The sequence below is a fragment of the Callospermophilus lateralis genome, unplaced genomic scaffold, assembly GCF_048772815.1.
Source record: "Callospermophilus lateralis isolate mCalLat2 unplaced genomic scaffold, mCalLat2.hap1 Scaffold_83, whole genome shotgun sequence".
NCBI lineage: Eukaryota > Metazoa > Chordata > Mammalia > Rodentia > Sciuridae > Callospermophilus > Callospermophilus lateralis.
The window spans coordinates 5485774-5498026 of NW_027516368.1; positions in this window are offsets into that span (position 1 = coordinate 5485774).

Sequence of the window (12253 nt, forward strand, 5' to 3'; positions counted from 1 at the left end):
TGGTTCTCAGGTGTTTTTTCAGGTGTTCCACTGACCACAAACCATTATGATTTTTGAATATCAGTTATTAAACCTTTGAATTCACGACCAAAGAATCTGCAGCTGTTAAATTTCATTCCTTTAGATGCTGAAAATATTTATTCTCCTCTTGATTCAGGAATATGAGACAAGGATTGTTTTTATCAAAGGACTCTTTTTTCCCCCTTCCTTCTGTCTTTCTCTGTCTTAGATGACTCAGGGGGAAAGCCAAGCACTTCTGACCTGATGGCCTCATTTTTAAAACTATTGCCAATATCAGTAGAACTTTCTAACACCATATGAAACTATTGAATTTAGTGTAAACTATTCCTTTTCTTTTAATCTTTATTTTATTTATTTATTTTTATGTGGTGCTGAGGATCAAATCCAGGGCCTCATACATGCTAGGCAAGCACTCTATCACTGAGCCACAACCCCCGCCCAACTATTTTTAACTTTTCATTTACTCAACAAAAACTTACTGCATACCAAATATTGTGCTTGTTCAGTACTAGGGGTGAGGTGTGTGTACAAGAAAGAGGTGGCAGAGATGTTGTGGTACAGGGAAGAACTTTGCAGAGGAGAGGGGAGCGTTGTGGGAGAAGTGAGAGTTTATTAGGTACAAAAAGCAGTAATGGCACTCTAGGTAGAAGAACTGCGTGTACAGAGGCACAGAGGCATGAAGGGGGGAACACAGGTTGATGGGCGAGTTTCCTCTTGTAGATGAGGCTGGGGATCAGGTTTCTATCTATTCCTCCTCCCACCCTCCATAAACAAGCCCAGCCACCCTCACAGGGTCCCTAAAGGCCAGCTTCAACCACTCTGTGGTGTTCTGGGTTCTCCTTCTTTTTGATTCCAGCTGTTTTTTCTTAGGTTGATCTCTCAGTTCTGAACACTTGGTTCCATGGGCCCACCTTCCACCTACAACTTGGTCCCAGATTTAGGGCTCCTACCACCCTCCCTGCTGATGGACTGTAACTTGTTTTCTCCGCTATCAGTGATGTCTTGGAGGTATCTTGTGAGGACTCTGCTGGTCTGTGGGGTACACAGGGCATTTAGGTTCTATTTTGAAGCATCTGGAATGTTCTGCTAAGATATTTGGACATTATTCTTTAGGAAACAGGAGTGGGTTGAACTTAATCAACTCTCTTGTTGAAGTCTCAGATACTTGCTTTAACTCTCCTTAGGATCCAGGGCTTTGTGTTGTCAGGAAACGAATAGAAAGGAATTCTGTTTCCCAGCAAATTCTGTTTCTTAGCATGAAGTTCAGGGCTTAATCTAATTACAGAAATGGGTTGAGAAATAGCCTTCTGATATTTAAAATGGAAAATTTCAAGTAATTCAAAGAGGAAATTTTCATGGTTAAATTAATTGAAAAGACCTTGTAGAAGATTAAGGCCCTTCCGGAAGACATTCATTTTTATCTTCCCTGGTTAAATGGGCTGCGTCTCCTACCGTGATTGTAGAACTGTCATAGGTTATTTTTTTCTTATTCAACATTTCAATGTTTCACTGTAATTGGGCATGCTCAACATCGTGCATTTTGTTAGCAGGAAGCATAATTACTTACTCTCAGTTTTTTGGGTATTAACACTGAGGAGGTCTTAGCTGACTCCTGCCAGTGCTGAAAATGTTAGACATTTTGGGGAGATAGTGTCAAAGTATCTTTAGCGGGTAGGATACTGGGGTTTGATCTCAGGGGTGCTTGACCACTGAGCCACATCCCTAGCCCTATTTTGTTTTTATTTATAGACAGGGTCTCATTGAGTTGCTTAGAGCCTGGCCATTGCTGAGGTTGGCTTTGAACTTGCCATCCTCCTGCCTCAGCCTCCTGAGCAGAGCTGCTGGGATAACAGGCATGTGACACTGTGCCTGAACTCTCCTTCTTCTTCTCATGTACCAATTACCTTGCAAGTTTGAGAGTTGGAAAGAGATAAAAAAAAAAAAAAAAAAAAAAAAAAAACCTCAGAGTTTGAATGATTGAGGAACAGGAAGTCATTTAATTAGCTTTGTGGAGAAGGCAAATTCCATCATATTCATATTCCCTTGGGTCAGCTTGTACCTTGATCACTGATGCAGTGATATTGATAGATTTCAGTGTACTGGTTCTGACCTTTGAAAGCCATTTTAATGGAAGCTAGTAGTCGTCAAAGCTTCTTGATAGGAAGAACTGATAGAGAAAGAATACTTGGAGAGGTGTCTTGCCATTTTGAGACAGGGTAAGATGTAGAGTCTTAGAGAGTGCTCGAGGTAAGGAGAGCTGATCAGGGGTCTCTCTGCCTAACTCCATGTTCTGTGATGCCACTATTGTCTTGAAAAGGGCCACAGAGGGAGTATTTATGCCAAAGAATTCTGCAAATACCATAAATCTGGGCTTATTATTTTTAAAGATGTAGTTGTCAGACCAGTATAGCACCAAGAGGTTCTTATATACTTACCATCAAAGATATAGGATCAGTAAAACAAAAGGGTTAGAGAAGGTAATTTAAGAACCCTGGGTCATGGTGGGTGTCTCTCCTCCCTCTTTTTCTTTCTGAGCTTTCTTTGTTTCATTGTCTTCTCCCAATGCACTACCATTGAGAGGCTAAATTAGATTGGCTAAGACTGTGTCATTTGGATCTTTCAAATCTCAGCTGCGGGGGTTACCTTGTTGTTATTGGAAATCTGGGCATCCTGGGTCAGCCTTGGCAGCCACATCAGTCCTGCCTGCAGATATACAGAGCTGAAAGCCCAAGGCAAATGGCTCCCTCCCCTCCTTTCATTTTGAACTCTTCCCATACTACTTCTCTCCACCCTACACTTTGGACTTTCCAAAACTCCCAAGCTTCTGGATCCGAATCTCCATCCCCAAGGTCATCTTATGCTCCAAAATATTCTCTAAAATTCTCTTCACTGACTGGTTTTGCTCTCAGCCAGGTATGACCCTGACAATATGATTCAGGTGACATATTGTCACACTAGAGCTAGAATGGCCCATAGATGAACCACTCAGAAGGACACCTGCCTTTTGAGGGAAACCAGTTATTATAAATGTCTTTCAGATTGGTTCACGGTGTAGCAGATTTATCTGAGCAGGGGCTTGTGTTTTTCTTTCAGGGACTAATGATCTTCAGTGGATTTGCAGGGATTCTGGGTTACAAGACCAGCCTGGTTTCATTGCTGGGGAATGTCCACATCTTCAGCAAGAACAGAGCCACATTTGTGGCTGGAAATTTGTGGCTGGAATGGTTGACTGGCTTCAGATAATAAAATCCCAAGTCCCAGAAAACAAAAAAAAAGTCCTTATTTTTTGCAATTTCACAATGTATATGAAAAATACCAACAGGTTGGGAAGTAGTGGGGAAAATAGACTTTGGATGTAGAAGGTCTGAGTTTAGTTGTAGGTCCACTGTTGGTTAGGAATGTGACTTTGGACAAAGCACTAGGATTCTGTGAGCCTCAGTCATCTCACCTGTAAAATGGGACAGAAGTTTTGCCCTGTGTATTCACTGCTGCCTTCCTAACATCTGTTGGGCACTGAGTCAGACCCAACATGTATTTGCTGAATGAAGTACAAATGAACATGAGAAGAGCAGAGCCTGGAGATGCAAATACAATCACTAAAATTTGTGCTAGGCTGTAAAACTTTATAGAGATTTTCATGATTATTTTTTTGTTCTTCCAAATGAGAAAACAAATTATGGGAAAACAGATTTCTTTTTTGTTTTTAAAAAATTAGTTTGGTGCACCCACCAGAAGGTTCTGGAAAGAAAAATGGGCAGATAAGGCAAAGTTGCCACCAGTGGAACTGTTTCATGGCTGTGTTCAAAGTGTCATTCAAGGCTAAACTTCCTGCACGTCTATGAGTCAGATCTTGGAAGACCAAGCTGTGCCATGTGTCATGAGGCTGTGTGCCTCAGACCTTAGACCTGTCTCGTTTAGAGCTGAAGGTGGCAAGGATATGGCTCCCTGTAGTGTTGTTCATGGTCTTGTTGTCTTCAGTGTCCCTCAGTAGAGTCTCTTTATTTTATTTGTTTATTTTTATGTGGTGCTGAGGGTCAAACCCAGTGCCTCATGCATGCTAGGCAAGTGCTCTACTACTGATCAACAGCCCAGCCCCCTCAGTAGAGTCTCTTAAAGTACTCTTCTGGCCCTGTGATGCCCTTGGCCATTGGAAGCACTTCCTCCCTTTGGACCTAACATCTTATATTCATGTCATACTGTGGAGCGGCTGAATGACCACAGTGAGTTCTGTCTAGGTGACCTTTCTGAATGTCATCCTCAGAATCCAGCCCTGGACTGTTTGGAGCCTCTCTGCTATCTCCCACTTAGAGCCAACTATAGGACTCACTCTGGGTCACTCCACATACATGATGAAGTGAGCCTCTTCCTGGAAAGGTGGTGGAGAGGAGTGGTCACCACCCAGTTTCAGCTTTGACACTAGTTAGATATGTGACCTTGGTCAAGTCATTTAATATTTCTGGGCTATGAGTTGCCATACATTTCTTCAAGTGGTATTGAAGAGGCTGCCATCTGAGGTTCAAATATGGGAACATGTCAGGGGAGCTCCTTATCCATTTGGATTTTTTAAAAAAAATTATTAATGGTATCTTTTTTTATATAACTTTATTTTACTTGTTTATTTTTTTTATTCAATGCTGAGGATCAAACCCAGTGCCTGGGTGCTAGGCATGTGTTCTACCATTGAGCCGCACCCCCAGCCCATGAATTTAGATTTTTAATGTGTTTTCAATAAGGATTGGTAAGAAGTCACAGTATTTGGAGCCACCGAGTTAGCTAGGTTCCCTATTTTGGGATATAGTACATAGGTACAAATGATCAAACCTGAATTATAGATAATTTCCAAGTTCTCATTTAAATTAATATTAATATTATTGCAGTGTATTATCAACAATTATTATATTCTTTATTCTATAAATAATTTTATTTTAAATTTTTTATTATTTATATAATTTATTGAATCTCAAAACTTCTTCCTTTAAACACCCTGACAAATTTCTGCTTTGTGTTTTTAGCAGTCGAGGATGCTGACTTCCTCACAGAGTATGGAAAGAAGTTTTTGGAACTCTTTGGCTGCTGAAAATATTATGGGCACCTGCTCATATTTTTATTTTTAAGATCAAACTGATAGATGGGAGGTCTGAACATACAGTACCTCTTATTTTAGAAAAGCTGCTAGATGCTGTCATGAGTTAAACTAATCTCCATATTCCAGTGAGATTCGACTGGGTTTGAAGTTATATCAAACAGAGCATTCTTTACTACCAGTGTCCTGTGTTTTGGGTGCAGAAGACTGTGACTGTGGGTTGAAGTGGAGTTACAAGTTCACAGGTCTCAGGACAAAGACATAGAATTGGCAAGATAGCTTTAGAAGCTGGAAGGGACCACTTTAATCCAGGTGAGCCCAAGAAAGAGAAAACATCATCCCCCAGTTGGTCAGAGGCAGAGAGAGTACTCATGCCCCCATTCCCAGTCCCAGTCTGTTCTTTGTCCCACGTGTCACAAGGCAATTCAGCCCAGCAGGTGCTGCCAAGATGTCTCTTTCCAGCCCCTCTGGCAGGCAAGGTTCTCCCTTGGGGTCAGTGTATCAGAAGAGACACCTGGTGAGCAAGGCACTTAGGTTCCAGAAATATAAAGGCAGGTTTCCAATGAGGAGGTAACTCCACTCCAGCTTTAAGTGCTAGAGAACAAAGATGCTGTGTGGGCCTATAAGAAGTAGCAGGTGAACATCATCAAGGCCTGGGGCTGGGAGACGGGCCTCCTCTCCTAGGGCCCCCCTTGTAGCCAGGGTGCAGTGGGCTCTGCTGGAGCCTGCAACTCCCTGGGCTGCTGGTGCTGGGGCCTGCACCAGTCCCACTACAAAGCCTTACACCATGCAGCGCCATGCTGTCACTGCTCTACCCAATGCACAGCCCTGTGACTGAGTGGGTGTGGACTCAGGAGTGGGCTTGGGCCCTCCAGGCCCCTGTCAGCAGAGGGTCTCTATGTTAGTCACGGAGCCTGCCAGCCATTGTATGGCAACTCCTGTATGATGTACACTGGCTTTTGGGAAAACCCTTGGCAGGGCTGGGCTCACTGGCAGAGTGTGTGTCTAGTGAGCCTGAGGCCCTGGGTTCAGTCCCCAGCACTGGGAAAAAATCAGGAACCCCTCAGAACACCCCTGGTGCTATCTGGTCCTGCAGGACCTGATAGGACTCTTGCTGGTTGGGATGTAGTTGTGTCATTGGAGACCAGAGGGACCCAGAGACAGCTCTGTATGTGGTTCTGTGCTGGGCACACTCTTTCTCTCCCACTTCCCAGGTAATAAGAATTGGTTTTTACAGTTTGAAGTTTATATTAATTCATTTTTCATATCCAACAGTCAGTAGAAGGGAAAAGGAACAATCGTTTCCAAGAGGCTGTATGGGGTGGAAGTGTGTCTTCCCTCTGTGTAAGTAGCTTCCCTATGTCTTGGGCGACTTCCTTTGACGGTGGCTAAGGAGGTATATGCCTTGATTCTGCCCAGGTTGGCCCACCTTGTGTTCCCCAGCAGTAGGGCAGAGGAGGGGACCAGTCTCCCATATGAGTGATATGTATCACCTGCAGAGGACAGCAGAGTCCCTGACAGGCATCCTTAATTAGTACCACTCACTCCATCACCATGGGGTGCAAATTCTCATTGCCTTTGACATGCAGGTTAAATTAGATGCTGTGACCAGTGTCAGTGCTCTCTCAAGCCCTTTCCTGTGATCACCTCAGGAAACTATCAGAGAGGTTATTTCCCACTACTGTTCTCTATGACTGTGCTTCTCAGACCCAGATGTAATGAATCCCCCAGGATCTTGTTAAAATGCAGATTCTGCTTCAGCAGGACAGGACAGGGCAGGGATGCTGATGCTGTAAGTCCAAGGACACAGCTAGGGGAGCAAGGGTGACTGATCACCAGTCCTCTTTAGATCATGGTGCACATGAATGTATTTTCAGGGCACAATGGCAAGGTTACTGTGGCTGCCTCACATCTTAACACCTCTAGACTGAAAAAGTCAGCATCCAAGCTCACTTCTAACCCAATGGAGTCTCCTTGGAGTGGGACAGGGTACACCCATGGAAGGGCAAAGTAAAGTCCAAATCTGATAAATTGAAAACACATGAGATGTGCACGTGGCTCACGCTCTCCTATCTTTACTGCAGGTGCTGCCCCACGGCTTGGCTAACATCAGAACGCAGGTCCAGCAGTGCCCATACCTACTAGGAGTGCCCCTCTGCCCAGCAGTGTTTTCTCTGGGTGTGGAGAGGGGAGAATAAGTGTCCTTCCCAGTGTTCATCAGCTGTGACACTGGCCTGGAATGCCAGGCCACAGCTCTTGACATGCATGGCTCTCTTGGGGTGTGTGTGTATGTGTGTGATGATGTGTGCAAGCCACACACAAGGATATTCACACACGCCTGCCTGCCAGACATCAGTCCTGCCAGAAGAGCTGGATCAAAGAATAAAGGGGCATCAGGCCCCTCACTCTGCCCAGCACCTGCTTTCACACAGCCAGATTTCTGCTTCTCTGCAGGTGTCCCCTCTGGGGTCTCTGGGAATTTATGCTTCATCTGTCTTAATCAGTACCCTCCTTGAGGCTGTGAGAGATCTTACAAAGATTTTCCAATGAGAATCTTAAAACCAAAAGACCCTTCTTTTCTAGGATAGAAAGGGGTAGACCTTTCATCTCAAAATTGACCATCCATTCCATCCTTTTCCCAGAACACTATGTGTCTTTTTGCCTCACTTTATACAACTTAAAAGAGTTCTCTCGGATGCTCTTTCCAGGACAGAAAAAGTCTGTTTCAGTGTCTCCTCACTGTAAATAGAAGAATTTGCAGCTTGTAAATGGCTGCTGGTTTTATTAAAATAGCTACTAAAACATGCAGTGTGTTTCTCTTGGCACAAACCCACCTGCCACGAGTTGGCTCTGAAAATGATTGCTGAATAAAGAGACAGTCTCTGGGTGTCCTCGTGCCCTATGCTCAGTCTGACTGTCTTTTATTTCCAGGTCCATATTCAAGCCTTTCATCTTTGTTGATGATGTAAAACTTGTTCCCAAAGCACAGTCTCCCTGTTTTGGGGACGATGACCCTGCTAAAAAGGAGCCTCGGTTCCAGGAGAAACCAGACTGCCAGCATGAGCTGTACAAGTCCCATGAGTGGGCACGTGGTGTCATCGAGAGTGACCAGGTGAGCCTGGGTAAGGGTTCAGGGTGAGTAATGAGGTCCGTGAGGAAGGAGTCAGGGAGTCTGTTAGCCTCCTCTACTCTTGGCCAGTCTCCTCCCGGGCAGCCAGGTTCCACAGTCCTTCCTAGAATGCTGGTGCTCATTTTCCTACCCAATCTCCTGAAATCAAGTAAAACAAAGCCTTTACTTCTCATGTTCTGGAACTCAGTGGGCCAAGCTCTCTCTCATTTACTGTTGACTTAGGAGGAATAGAGATGTGCAGTTCTAGAAGGGAGACCTGCTTCTGTGCTTTCTAAAAATCTTTTGCAACCTTTTAGGGCTAAGAAGCTATACTTGATTGGCAGAGCTTTATTTAAAGATGCATTCATATGCCATTTCCAAAAAGTAATTCTCCAAAAATGCTCTGGATATGGATGGTGGTGGTGGTTGCACAACCACTATGTACCAAATTCTATGTTAAGCATATTTTCCCATACTACCGATATCATTTAGAAAAAGATTCTCACATCCCCAGTTTTTCTTTCTTTCTTTCTTTCTTTCTTTCTTTCTTTCTTTCTTTCTTTCTTTCTTTCTTTCTTTTCTTTTCTTTTCTTTTCTTTTAGAAAAAGATTCTCACATTCCCAGTTTTCCTTCTCTTTTCTTTTTTGTACCAGGGAATGAACCCAGGGGCACTTAACCACTGAACCACATTCCCAGTCCTGGGTCTCACTGAGTTGCTTAAGGGTTCACTAAATTGCTGAGGCTGTCTTTGAACCTGTGATCCTCCTGCTGCAGCCTCCCAAGCCGCTGGGATTACAGGAACATGTGTTTCACCGTGCCTGGCTAAGTTCACATTTTTTTTTTAAGACTGAGTACTTTTTCAACGTCAAACTGCTTCTATGATCGAAGCTTGGTTAATAAAGTTTCTGACAGGGCTTATTTTCTAGGTGTATGACAGAAAGCCCCAGGTAGACTCAAAATGTCACCTACTAGTGTCTGGTTTTGTGGGTATCAAGCAATGAGAATGTAGGCTAGAAAGAGTCCATGGGATCGGTGGGTTTTGAAATTTAGAAATGACTCTAGGGTTGAATCAGGAAGTAGTGGATGACTAAGGAGAGTGGCTTCTCAGTTCTGGGACTAATTGGGTAAATGAAAGCCTTCAGTGTCACCCACTGTAAATGAGCGAGTTCTTCTTGGAGGAAGAGCTCTTACCATCTCCTAAAAAGAGTGCCCAGGAGATAATTATTCATTGATCATTCAGCAAACATCTTTGCCGGACACCTACTATGTCCCAGCCATTGGGTGGCACCATTGCAGTACATCATTGCAGTACACCTACTATGTCCCAGCCATTGGGTGGCAGTTGGGCACAAGTTGCCTAAGTGTTGACGTGGGGAAGGACCCGCTGGAGGGAAGAGTCACTGTACAATGGGGGAAAGTATCATGAGATGGAGGAGTGCAGGTAATTCAGTCTGGCTGAAAATGAGGAAGAGATGAGGCAAGAGGTCAGGCCCACAAGACCTTGCTTCTCATCAGGGCCTTCCATGAATGCCACTCAGGAGTCTGGATTGTATCCTGAAGCAGCCACATTCTAGAATGGTCCTCGTGGTAGTTGTTCGGGAACAGATAAGAGTGGGTGGATGGGACTGTGAGCAGGAAGCCAGCGGAACCCCCGAGGCTCAGTGTCCACAGCCACAATCCCACTGTTCTGCTGACTGTGCAAAGGCCATGTCTTTCCTCAGGAGCAGGGTCACGTGCTGAAGAAGACCATGATGGAGCTGGAGAAGCAAGGCCTGGAAGCCATGTAAGAAATCCTGAGCAGCCCTGAGCCCCCAGACCCCGCCGAGGTGGGGGACCTTTTCTATGACTGTGTCGACACAAAGATTAAGTTCTTTAAGTGAAGTGATCATTCCCTTTCCCCTTCTTATTTAAAACTTCCCACCTGACTAAATGACCAGCAAAACAAACACTCTCCTGTTTGAGTAAAATGAGAAAAGTTATCAGGTGGTCTCCTTTTCTGAAGCCAGATCCAACTGTTACCTTGTGTCTCTAAATGTCCCTTTCTCAGCCGTGTAGGTCCCCTTCCTTTGCTATGTAACACGTATCCCTCTGGCCTCTCGCGTTCAGTTGTGTGACAAATTGTGGATCTGAAGCTGCTATTCTTGTATTTCAGTGACAATGGACACATTAGCCTCTCAGGACTAGAGTTCACGGAGGCTTGAAAGACAGGCTCCGAGGTGTTGAGTTGGTGGGAAAAGCAAGCTCTTTTGAAGTCTTAGTCTTTCAGTACCTGTTTCTTCCAGGTTAACAAAAGGCATTTGTTGGCTCACACAGGCTCCTGTGTGTGTGGAGGGCAGGGGGCACCTCCCCAGTTGCTCTTCACCTGGGCTCATGCGTGTGGGCACTGCAGTTTCTACAGGTGTTCCCTGGGGAACGAAGCCAATGGGAGGGAATAAAGGGTCCTCTCAGCTGCCCCAGCTGTGTCCTGGTGTCCATGATCTCCAAGGAACTGATTTCCATGCGCTGTACTCGTGTGGTGGACCCAACCCTGCTTCATATGCAGGAGAGCTGGGCAGCACTGTTAGCCAGAACCTATACACCTTAGAGATTCAGGGAGCCATGCCAGTGACCTCCCAGGATCGCCAAGTGGGTCTCCCATAAGACACGCTGCTATCCCTACAGAGCAGTGCACTGCCACAGTCTCTGGCTGGGCACAAATCACGAGCCACCACACAGCTTGTAGATTCAAACAGCAATTCTTTATTCCCGAGCTCACACCGGCCGTCTACAAACACGTTCTGGGGGAATCCACGTTCTCTGCCCAAATCCACTCTCTCCCAAATCCACTTCTCCTGGGCTTCTGTCTCCCGAAATATACTGTCTGACCCTAAGAACTCAAGAGGAACTCAGCAGCAGGATACACCCTATTCTAAAGGGGGAACACCCTAATCTCCTATTATGCTAAACCTCCCTATTCTAAAGGGGGAACACCCTAATCTCCTATTATGCTAATCCAGGAACACCCTAAACACGGATTCGCCCTGGTCCTTGAGCAAGGTCACCTTACATGCAATGTCCTGCAAAATGTCCTATTTCCATGAGTCCTTCCACTAAAGAAACATGGGGGTACGCTGGCAAGGAAATTGTCATACCTACTTGGCTGATGGCTCCCAGCAGTGCACCTACCAAGTAGATGGGGCCGTGGGTAGGGATGACTCCTGGTCTAGTGACCAGCATCTAATCTAGGATTCATTCAGTGGCCCTGCAGCATAGTTCCACCCCATGCAACTGTGACTCTCAGCTAATGAGGGAAAGAAAAGGAAAAAAAATCTTGACTTTTTAGATTGCAGTTGAAGTTGCTGGGATTCAAGCAGTCGCTACTTTATCTCAACACAGAGACTCCAGCTGAGCTGATCTGCTTCCAATATCATATCCACATAAAGGATTTGACCCACTAATAGAGCATAAGAAAGTAGGCAAGGAAGACCAGGTGGGCTCCATCTTGGGCATTCAGAGGGCAAGAAGGTGACAGACAGATACAAGAGGACATCTCTGTGGGGTCACAGTCCAACTCCACCCCTCCTACCCAGCCTGTCAGAACCCACACATGGGTGTCTGAAGCAGCAGACCACCTGGATCTTCCCCCTTAGTCCTCATGCCCTACAACTGCTTCCAGACTGGTAGTGGAAGCGGGCGGGAAGTGGTGTCATAGCCCATGAGGGCTGAGGAATACCAAGGATCAGAGATTTTTTAACATTTTTCTTTTTCTTTTTTTTTTTTGTTATTCTGGGGATGAAACCCACAGCCTTGAGTATGCGAGGCAAGCAGTCTCAAATGCTCTCTTCCACTGAGCCTTGTCCCCAGCCTCAGACATTTTATGGGAATGAATATTTTCTTTCTACAACTCTCCTTCAAGAGTGTATGTATAGATTTGCCATGAACTTTCTATTCAGCAGTTTTGTAAATTCTGTATGTAAAATCACTAAGTACAGATGGGAAGACTATTTCAGCTGACAAAGTTTATGGCAGCCAGTAGTGGCAGCCTGTAGTGTAGATTTGAC